Consider the following 10,329-nt stretch of genomic DNA (forward strand, 5'->3'; position numbering starts at 1 on the left):
ACTCTCCCTTCAACCCATCCTCCTCTCCCTATTTACAGAAGTTTTATTTCCATGTTTTTCTTATTTTCTCATTTTTAAAAAATTTTCCCTTCTTTCCTTTCTTATTCTCCTCTCTGTAGTTACCGTCCCCATTTGAACATTTGCTTCCTGTTTCACAATACCTATTATATATTTTGGTCCTTATTTATACTTTCTGTTTCTCACACCAGAGAAACAATGCAGTATTCATACATGTTTGTCCAATTTATTTCACCTAATGGTATGAACTTAAGTTGCATCCATTTTCCTAGAAATGTACTACTTTGTATATATATAAAAAAACATTTTCTTTATCCATTCATCAGTTGATGGCCACTTGAATTGTTTCCAAGATTTGTCTATTACAAACTATGCTGCCATAAATGTAGTTGTGCATATGGTATGGTGTTCGTGCTGTGGTAGCATTCTTTTGATTCTTTTGTAAAGATACCTAGGAGTAGAATAGCTAGGTAAAATGGAACCTGTAGTCCTAGGTTCTTGAGGAATCTTCACACTGATTGCCACAGTGGTTGTATCGGTCTACACTCCCCCTGCCAACAGTAGAGAAGGGTTCCTTTTTCCCACTCAGCTCTACCATCACTTGTTATTGTTTGACTTCTTGTTAATAACCATTTCTCAAAATCATAAGAAGCAAGCATTACCCTGATGCCCAAACTAGAGAAGGACTCAGTCAAAAAATAGAACTACAGGAAAATCTCTTTAAGGAACACACATACAAAAATCTTCAATAAAATACTGACAAAGAAAATGCAACGAGTAATCAAAAATATTATGCACCATGACCAAGTAGGATTCATCCAGGGATGGTTCAATGTAAGCAAATCATTAAATGTTATAAACAAATTAATAGTACCAAGGACAAAAAATGACATGCTCATGTGACTAGATTAAGAAAAAATATTTGACAAAGTCCAACATCAATTCATGATTTAAAAAAACTAAAGAAAATTGTAATAGAATACCTTTATATCAATCTAATAAAAATTCTTGTAACAAGTTAAGAATCAGGTTCATAAAAATCATTAGAAACTGAAAACTTTTACTCTAAAATTAGGAACGAGACAAGGATGCCCATTATCACCAATCTTGTTCAAGTTTTTGGATTAGTGCAATTAGAAACAGAAAGAAAATGAATGTAGATAAGAAAGAAAGAAGTTTAAGTACTAGTTTTTGTAGATGACATAATATTCTATGTAGAAGATTCCAAAATCTCCAACAAAAGACTTCTAGATTTATTAGCCAAATTGGATAGCATAGCAGAACTCAAAGTCATCACTAATAATTCAATAGCCTTCCTACACATAAAGAAGAAACTCAGTGAGAGATAAATTAAGGAAACAACACTTTTCACAAGCATTTTTAAAAAATGAAATACTTAGGAATCAATTCAATTATTATTATTGATAAATTATGTGGAAGTTTTGATCAAGGACAAAAGAATGAATCACTCTAGGTGCAAAAATAAAACAATAGAAGAATGTATATATGATTGTTAAGCTTTAATTTTCAAATTGACAGGGTTTAGCATGTGCCCTACAGATTGGTGAAACATACTTCTGAGCATATCTGCGTAGGTCATGGCAGTGTGACTTTGCAGTCTACGTCTTGTTCCCAGGCCCTGCCGTTTGGCTCTGTCTCTCTGCTCTGCTTCCTGGCTTCCATGAACTAAGCAGCTTCATTCCTCCATGTCTTTCTGCCATGCTATACATCTCTTGGAGCACCATGACTACCCTTTAACCATGAAATAAATTAAACCTCTCCTCCTTTAAACTGTGAATGTCAAGTATGTCTCAGCAATGGAAAAATGGAGCCCCATAATATAGCGACTTATGTTATATGTGTCTGTACTTTTTTTGTATCAAAACAGAGCTATCCACTAACAGAATACCCAAACACACATAATAATAAACTCAGCTGATCATTGCCAATTTTGAGACATACAAACAAAGACTTCATATTTTTTGTCACATTGAGAGAACAGTCTTCAAAATAAAATAGGACACATTTTACTCAACACGTTGACTTCTAAATGAAATTTTAAGGCATATACTTAGTGCACCTTGTTTGTACTCATGACCAAGACCCCACTGATACTTGAGGTAACCATATATTATGTGGCTAATGGGAACTAAAAACCATAGTTATTTGACATTTACAATTATTCACCTTTCAGATATTAATTAATTGACTCAACAAGTAAAAATTATAATTATATTAATATGTGTTTTTGAAATATGTATTGCTGTGGAATGATTAAGTCCAATGCCATTATCCATTTTTAATAATAGTCATGTTTTCTTGAAGACTAAAATTTTTATTTTTCCCTTCTCAGTCTGTGTGCTCACATTTCTAACTTACTTTGTTAAAGATAGATATTTTAATGTAGTAGTTTTGGTAAATATATTTGTATTTGATGACCTCTTACTAAGTACTCTGTCATACTATTCTTTCCTACAAAATTATATATAAATTGAAACTTATTTTTTAGTTCTATGACTCTAAATCTTTTCATATTAAAGTACTTTTATGGACTCATATTTTCATTATTATTTTAACTATTATTGTTAATATATAATGAAAATAAAATAAAAATTTTGAATAGGCAAAAAATATGTATCTTTAAATAAAATAACTTGGACCAAGTATCCATGGATACATATTACTTATTGCCAGAATGGATTTACATTTCAACATCCATTATCATCTACTCATTAAAATTTTTAGAGATTAATTTCTTAGAAACATGCTTTGCAAAAAAATAAGTAGAAGTAATGAGACTCCTATTATCTATCAATAATATCTTTGTTCTATTTTCTTTAAAAATGATTAGAATTTTGCCTTTTTGCCTTTTTCCTCTTGTTGATTGTGGTTGCCATCAATGGCTGCCCTTGAGTCATGCTACCCTGCCTTGGAACAAGCTGATTATGGATTGAAACCTCCAAAAGCTGGCAGGATCACATATCCTTATTCAGCTTGTTCTCCCCAGAGACCACACAACAAAAACCCCAGTGCCTAACAACTGTATAAGAAGTTCCTGTTGAAAGGGTACTGTTGAGAAGCACTTGAGATGAGAAATGCCTCTTTAAAAGACAAAAGCCAGATAAGCAGCCAGCTCACCCCTGCACACGCATAGGCCATCGGGACTCTTCCACAAGTATCCAGAATGGGTGGGAGAAGCAGTCAGCCCAGCTGGTATGCCACTGGTATCCATTGGGACTGTCTCATGTGTATCCAGTGCCAGCCAGGAGAACCACCCAGCCAGGCCTTGGAGAAGCCACAAGTATCTAGAGAAGCCTGCCCCACACTCTACCACCTCCTGGGGAGACTGTGTTAGGAGATACCTGACCCATCTCCCTACACTGTGGATGAGTCGCCAACATGGGAGTCACCTGGGACCCCACAACCTGCTCATTCAGAGAAACCCAGGAAAACGTCAAGACAGAGGAACAAAAGAAAATCTCTTACCTCCAGTCCAAACAGAGCAAGTCCAGGAGATGTGGACGTAGAAGAAAGTAAAAGTTTCACATCAGACATTTCTGAGATAATGGCAACTGAAGTAAAGAAACTACTTCATGAGGCTGTAAAAGAAATCAGAAATAGTATCTCAGGTAAAAGAAGAAATGACAAACATAATAATAGTGTTGCTGAGTGAATCTAAAGAAGACATAGATTTAAAAAAAAAAAGAAGCATAGGAGAATGAGGGAAACCTTCAATGAACAATAAAGAGAAGAACTGAAATGCATGAAACAGATTCAAAGAGATATCCAGGAAATTAAAAACTCCATTGAAAGCTGATAAAACTGCTTGAAAGAAACTGAAGATAGACCTTGTAGGCAATATTACAGCTGGTGATCGTGAAAGAAAAGATCTTGTAAAAATAACAAGGAACCATGAAATAACAAGTAAGTGGCTGCAAGATGTTGCAAGAAAAATAATTGAAGAATTATAGGTGTAAGCAAAAAAGCAGGAGTCAACACAAATGACATAAAGAGATTATTTGCAGAAGTAATAGCAGAGAACTTCCCAAGCATGGGAAAAAGACCTGACATACAGATAGGTGAGACATATACTAAACTTACTAACCACAATCAAAATAAATCTACACCCATACATATAATAATCAGGATCCCAGAAGTTCAGCACAAAAACAGAATACTAAAGGCTGCTAGAGACAAGAAACAGATCACCTATAAAGGAAAATGCATCAGAATCATGACAGACTTCTCAACCCAAACCATGGAGTCAAGAAGAGCTTGCAGTAAAGTATTTCAAAACCTGAAAGAAAACAATTTCCAACCCACATTGATGTACCCTGAAAAACTATCTCTTAAAATTAATAGAGAAGTAAGACACTTCCATGAGAAAGAACCACTGAAGGAATTAGTGACCACTAAACCAATCCTATAAAGAGTACTGAAGGATGTTGTAAAGGGAGATAAAAATGACCACGGTCCCAGGTACAGCAGTAAAGTGGGGTCACCAACAAGGGCAGATATTTGGATGAAGGAAAAAGTAGGGAGCCAACAGCAGAAATTAAAAGCATGGTAGAGACAAACCAGAGTATGTTGGCCATAACAATTAATGTAGATGGCCTCAATTCCCCAACAAAAAGAACACAAGGCAAAGTGGAACAAGAAATAAAATCTATTAATATGCACTACATAAGAAACACATGAACTAAAAAGGAAATTCATAGATTGAAAGTCTAAGGAGAGAAAGCAATGCTCCATGTGACACAGAACCAGAAAAAAAAAGCAGGGGTAGCTTGTCTATCAATTATAGAATGAATAAGAAACATATGGCATTTTTATTAAATAGAAAGCTACTCAGCTATAAGAAAGATAGTCATGAGGCCTTTGTAGATAAATGGGTGCAACTTGTGACCACGTTCTTGGGTGAAATAGTGCAGACTCACATAGGTGAACATCACAATGTCTCCTTAGTATAAAAAACTGAAGGTCTTAATGGGATCCAAAATGAACAATAGATATTGTGAAAGACAAAAAAGAAGAAACAGCCAAAGAGGGAAGGTGATAGCCATCGTTAATTCCATATTATTTTGTTTTAAATTCCTGAATTCTTTTCATGTTTTTGTTTTGATTGGTATTATTCTGTTTTGTTTGGTTTGATTTTATTATATCAGAGGGCATGGGCAACTATTTTGGAGATAAGATACATTATGGTAGGCATTGTAGAATTCTTATTATCTTGTTTTGAAGTCAGTTTCACTGTTTGGTTTTTATTAGTTATATTGTGTTCTGTTTTATTTGATTTTATTAGGTCTGATGGCGTTGGTGGCTATATTGAAGATAACAAGAGGCATTATGGAAGCCGTTGTTGATTTACTATTAACTTTTTTTGACGTCCAATATCACTTTCATTGTTTTGTTTTGATTGATTTTCTTCTGTTTTATTTGGTTTGATTTTAATATGTCTAATGGACAGCTATTTTGATTTTCTATTTGTTTGCTGTTGTTTTGAGTTTTTGTTGTTTATTTTACTTTGTTTGGTACTGGGGGTTGAACTCAGGACCTCACATTTGCCAGTGAGATGCTGTGCTGCTAAGCTAAATCCCTGGTCATGTACAGCCATTGTGAAGATAATAAGGGGCATTGTGGTAACCATTGTTGATTTCCTATTTTTCTTTTTGTTTTAAAATCCTGTGTCATTTTTACTATTATTTTGATTGGCTTTATTCTATTTTATTTTGTTTGATTTTATTCTCTTAAAAATAAAACAAATCTAAAAATTAAAAATAAATAAATAAATATATATTTTAAATGATTAGAATTTAGCAACTTCTTTTTATCTACAATCACTTTATACAGCCTCTGACCCCTCTTGCCTGGGTTATCTGTCGGCTCTTAAGTGGGGGTTCCTGCTCCTACCCCTGATTCTCTTCAATCTAACCCTATATTTGTATCAGTAATAGTGAATCTGGGGAATGTGAAATCTTACTGATCCCCTTTTAAAAATTCTACCTTGGCTTCCCATGTCACTCAGGAAAAGGAAAAAGTACGCACCCTGCCCTTCAGAGCACTGAGTGATCCAGCTTCCTTTTCCCATTCTGACCTTTCCCGTTCTTCTCATTCTCCCTACCACACCTCACTGGCCTTTTGCTGTCCCTCCTTTAGACAGGGGGGGTCCCTATCCGAGCACTGCCTATTGGCTTTCCCTCTGCCTGTAAAAGGTCTTCCCTCAACATCTGTTACCTTCCTTCTAGTAAGACCTTGCTCTTTCTCTGTTAGGTGGAGCATTATTCTCCCTCTCTCAAGTCCTGCCCTCACACAAGTTGTTTCCCATTTTCCTGCTTAATGTTTTCTCCTTTAAAAAAAAAATCAATTATCATACTCACCAAAGATGAAATACATGAAGGCAGGGATTTTATAGAGTATTGCTAAGTGCTATATTTCAGTGCCTAAAATACAGTATGTGCAATAAATACCTTGTGAACACTATGTTGGTTTTCTGGGCTGGGTGACAAATTATTACAAAAGTAGCATCTTTGAGCAGCATGTCTTTATCATTTCACAGTTTCTGTGAGTCAGAACTGCCTGGATTAGCTGTGTCCTCTGATCACATGGCTACAGAAATCTTACTACATGTAAACTGGACTGTATTGCTTTCTAAACTCCAAAGTTCTCTTCCTTTTCGGTCACTGACACAAGTCAGTTCTTTGCAGCTTTAGGATATTGTTGCTGGCTGTCATCCAGGGCCCACACTGAGTTGTTGGAGGCCTCGGCTTTTCCTTGTCTCCTATGGTCTTATAATACAGCTATTAACGCTTCCAAAGTTAAGAGGAAAATCTCTCCATCCAATCTAAAGCAGTCTTACATAATGTAGAGTAATCTTTCTGGTGACTACCACATTCTGTTCATCAGTCTCATCCACTCAAAAGAAGAGGATTTTATAGGGTGTATATACCAGGGAGTGAAAATCTTGTAGGTCATTCTAGAACTCTGCCACAATAACCAAACTCTAAACGGAAAGATGAACCACATCTTAGTGTGTTTTGGTTTTTAAAAAAGAATAGAAAAACACATAGTGTTCTTTTATGTTTTCATATTATTCAGATGCTGGAAGCTATTACACTCTATAAAAGATTAAGTTTGGAGTGAAGAAAAAGAGGAATCATTGCAAAAGAACAAGAACTGATCTTGCATCTTGACATAACTCACGTACATCCATTTCAGGAAAGTCAACACATGGAAACTGAAAGCCTGTGGACTGAATGACTTTACAACTACTTGTCCCCCCCCCCACAGAAGACTTTGTGTGCCCCTCCTGACACTAATTATGTCCTGGATTAAAGAATATTAATGTCGTCACTCATACCACACACTGGGACTCACTTGACACCACGAATTTACTCTAGCTATAATTTCTTACAGCTCTGTGACAAGATGCAATAGGAGCCCTTTCTGAAAGGAAGGAACATTCACCCAGCATTTCTAATTCCGATTTATTTCTTTTCTCTGATTCCTCAGCCATTTCCTTAAAGGCATCTCAAGCGGTCTTCAAACTTTTCCTATTTTATTTTTAGTACTATCTATTGTCTTTCTTAATTTCTTTGGCTTTACTTTTAGTTGTTTTAATAACAGATCCAACATTATAGTCATTATACTCTTATTGGCCACTAACGTTTGAAATTCATAATGGAAATATAGCAGCAATTTCCAACTCTCTCAGTCAAAAGTTTAAAGGTACGTATTTCAAAATCACTTCATCCTTATTATGAGGATAGCATGATAAAGAAAGCTTATGGGCCACGGGTTGTAAATCCTCTAAGAACTGACAGAAAAACAAGAATGCAGTTAAACCATGGGGGAATATTCATATATATTTAAACAAATCTATGTTCAATACATTATGTCATTGTGTTTTCAATAGAACTTGTGTACACACACTCATGTGTGTGTGAGTAATGATCACAATTTGTTGGATTATAGCAAGTCAAGTTGTATAGGAGGTGTTTATAAACAGTTATATGTGTTTAGGGGAAGAATAGCAGAATTGAAAGTGTAAAGTGATTAAAAAATACATAAAACAAACATCATAGAAAATAAATACATTATGTAAGAAATAAAGCTTAAAGAATATCCTAATCAGTAAAGTTAGTCTGAAACGTGTGAGAATATCAACTCCAAAACACAAGGGAGTTCCAAATTTCTCATTGCTACACAAATTCTACAATAAATTCTCTGTTTTAAAGATAGCCCAGATTTACCTCTGTCCCTTCTGACAAGGACATTGCTTTAGAGAATTCTTTTTTAAATAGGTTGATACGCCTTGTTTGTACTAAAATAGCATAACTTGGCGACTGAATGTGTATTTTAAATTATAAATGTGTTGACCTACTTTTCAGCAAACTGGATTTCATTTTCTTAATAGTGTGTTTATGTGTTTGAAAAATTGTCTGGAAAATATGCCAAAAAATTAACCCCAGTTAATTCTGCCATTTTGAGATTTTTCAATTTAAATTTTTCTTCTTTTTGCTCATCAGTATTTTAACTTTTACTGTCAGAAAGTATAGACCATTTTGCCTCACAAATAAAATACCTATTATTTTGCAATAATTTTATAAAACACTGCTCATTAAAAAAATCCATGTTAGATATATACAATCATGTATTTTAAAGTAAACATTCTGACAAAATAATTTTATCCTTAGATTACAAGCTCTTGAACAGAAGTACCTGTTTTACATTGTTTCCCCTGTGAGTTCTCAGTGCATAGGAGGATGTGCTTTCAATATTTATTGCATTAACAACTCTCCTCAAATAAAACAACTGAATTATTAATACCTCTTCTTACTCTTGCCACTGTATAGCTTTTGTTTTTTTCTAAAAACTTGAGAACTAACCATGAAAGTCTTTAACTTGTGCCTGTGGATTCCCTTCTTGAGAACCTAAAGCAATATCAGAAACAACCTCAAATAAGTGAAATGTAGTAATACAAATCTGTAATTAACCACTCAACTTTAGAAATGAAGGAACATAAGGTAAAAAATAATCTAAAAACAGACAGCATTTCTCAGGACTGTATCCCATCCTCCTCAGAGAGGGGGTTTATAATGGTAATATTTTATGAAATTAATATTTCAGAATGAATTCAAACATGAACACAAAAAAGAAAAGGCTATGCATTAATTACTCAGAAAAATCTTAGCAAGAGAGCTGTGGACATTCCACACATAGTAATGAGCTACTGCTTTGAATTTCTGAATGCAAAAGGGTCACAATTATCTCCTACACTGAGTAAGTTTCAAAAACACATTCTACTCTACCTGACTTTATAATGAATTCACCTTGAAAAAACTTTTTTCATATTTATTTAGAAATGTGTAGGAACACTTGTCCATTAGTAATTCTCAATTCTCAAGTGGCTGATAATTAAAATTACAAAAACATTTTAAAATGCTTGTATCCAGTCCCTACCCCAGACCAATGCAAACAGAATCCCTAGAAGTGGGAACACAACCCATGTTGTTGTTTTTAATCTTTGATTTGAGTGTGTTGCTAGCATAGTCAACCTCTATATTGGAGTGCAAGCTTCTTAAACTTGGAAACTATGGCTATTTTGCCTTATACAAGCGCTTTTTACCACAGTAGCTGGAATACAAGGTCTCCCAGAAGTCGTAGTGTATTTTAAGCTTCAATAATTGCTGTGGTTGGGTAGACTGGTCCCTAATCATTTGTACAGGCTTGGTCATGTAGAGGGTGATACAGTATTGGAAGGTGGTGCAACCTTTCAGTGTTAGACCCACTAGAGATCCAGGATAAGCACTTTGCACAGTTTGGAAGGTCATAAAACTAGAACAGCTGTCTTTCTTTGTCTCTCTGACTCTCTCTCCCTCTCTCTCTCTGCTTGGGTTGAACGTTCTCTTTATACATTCCTACTATTGACATCTCCACCATGAGATGATGTAGCCAGAGTAGCCCTTGCCAAAACTTGCACTAAGCCTTCTGTACTCTGGCTTCCAAAACTGTAAGCATAATAAATTTCCTCTGATAAAGCTAATCAATTATGTTGAGTGTTCTTTCTTCTTTTTTCCAATAACATAAACCTATTTAATACAATAATTTCAAAAGCATGAATGATTTTAACATTTAAACATTATTTTAAAGCTTAGATATATTTCAATTTTACATTCACTGCACCTTTACATACACTGTACCTTTATAGCTGTTGATTAATAAACTAAATTTTTTGTGTCAGCCTTTCTGATTAATGGTGATAAACACTGAAAAATTTAAAATAATAATGTAAAGTATGCTTATTGAAAATTC

The sequence above is a fragment of the Cavia porcellus genome, unplaced genomic scaffold (genome assembly GCF_034190915.1).
Source record: "Cavia porcellus strain 051 isolate PalLab524CR breed Dunkin Hartley unplaced genomic scaffold, mCavPor4.1 scaffold_5, whole genome shotgun sequence".
In the NCBI taxonomy this organism is placed as follows: domain Eukaryota; kingdom Metazoa; phylum Chordata; class Mammalia; order Rodentia; family Caviidae; genus Cavia; species Cavia porcellus.